The sequence below is a fragment of the Rutidosis leptorrhynchoides genome, chromosome 2 (assembly GCF_046630445.1).
Source record: "Rutidosis leptorrhynchoides isolate AG116_Rl617_1_P2 chromosome 2, CSIRO_AGI_Rlap_v1, whole genome shotgun sequence".
NCBI lineage: Eukaryota > Viridiplantae > Streptophyta > Magnoliopsida > Asterales > Asteraceae > Rutidosis > Rutidosis leptorrhynchoides.
Genome location: NC_092334.1, coordinates 197,514,196 through 197,516,111, shown reverse-complemented (window position 1 = coordinate 197,516,111; position 1,916 = coordinate 197,514,196).

Here is a 1,916-nt window from a genome sequence, read left to right as displayed (position 1 = left end):
CCCTGATTGACGAGAATCCTAAAGATAGATCTATGGACCTTGACAAGTCTCATTCGGGGTACGAATGCTTTAGTACTTCGAGATTATTATACAAATGAGAGGTTCTGTTTTGGGGATATTCTATGCATTAAGTTAACGTCGGTTACCAGGTGTTCAATCCATATGAATGATTTTTATCTCTATGCAGTTTGCGAAATGCCTGATACGAGAATGATGTTTATAAAGATGAAATCTTGTGGTCTATTATACTATCTTAAATGATTATTTATGATAAACTAATGAACTCACCAACCTTTTGGTTGACACTTTAAAGCATGTTTATTCTCAGGTATGAAAGAAATCTTCCGCTGTGCATTTGCTCATATTAGAGATATTACTTGGAGTCATTCATGATATATTTCAAAAGACGTTGCATTCGAGTCGTTGAGTTCATCAAGATTATTACTAGGTCAATTATAGTTGGATATATATTATGAAATGGTATGCATGCCGTCAACTTTTGATGTAATGAAAGATTGTCTTTTCAAAAACGAATGCAATGTTTGTAAAATGTATGATATAGAGGTCAAGTACCTCGCGATGAAATCAACGGTTGTGAATTGTTTATAATCGATATGGACTTTGTCCGAATGGATTAGGACGGGTCTCTACAATTGGGCTGACCGAAACAGTAGCAAAAGAAAGAAAGGTGGTGTTTTTATTTGTTATAATAATGAACGATGAATGTTGAAGAGGGTGATTGAATATGGTTACTTATTGTTGTGGTGGTAACGGGTGAAGATCGAACAAAACAGAAGGTGAAAGGAGATAGTAGCTGCAAAACACGATTGTTGTTGTGGTAGTTTGAGGCGAATTAACGATGGAAAAAGTTTGATGTTGGCAGCCGTAAGAGGAGGAGAAAGAAACACGGTGATGTATGTTTGATGGTTTGATAGAATAAGGAAAACATGAAGGGGTTTGTGAACTTTTGAGCAAGAAACAAATTGATGGGTGTTCATGGTGGTTTATGGGGTCTATTCGATGATGTGATCAATGGTGGGTTAGATCACAACAAGTAGTCGTCTGGTATCTTTCAAACTTTCTGTTAATTCCATCGTATAACAGCTGTAATGGTTTAAGTGATAATGAAAATAGATAATTGGATGACTTATTGAATATCTTGATTGTCTTATAGCAATTACACTCGACCAGAAGAATCAGCAGGTACAGAAAATAGATAAAGAAAATAAAAAGTTGAATGGGACTTCTAACAGATTCAGATACAATTAAAACTTGGGATTTGATTTGTACAAACTTTGGATCTTGACTGTGAATTGAAGTTGACATCTTACTTATTTAGCTAAACAAATTGAACAGCAAGATTAAGACATCAAACAGAATATAAAAATATATGTATTTATATATGGAGTATATATGTACCTTCATGTATATACGGAGTATTCCTGTATTTATATATATGTTATATTAAATTCGATAACATAAATTTTTGATTATATATTTATTAATATTATCCATTAATATTATTAATTTTTAATGAGAAAACTAATAATGATAAAATTAATAATAATAATAATAATACTAATTGTATTAATATTAATTTTATCAAAATTCATACTAATAATAATAATAAAAGTAATGGTAATAATAATATTATTAATGATACTATTAATAACACTACTAAATATTGTTAATGATAATAATAACAATAATATAATAACTTATATATCAAATTTCATTTTATATAATACTAATAATACAAATATTAATATTAATATTATCATTAATAATAATAAAGAAAGAAATGACCATAATATTAATATAACATTTATATTTTAACTTATAAATGCATATAATATACTAATCTTATATTTTACTAATTACATATTTGAATAAGTATATGCATTACAATGTATATA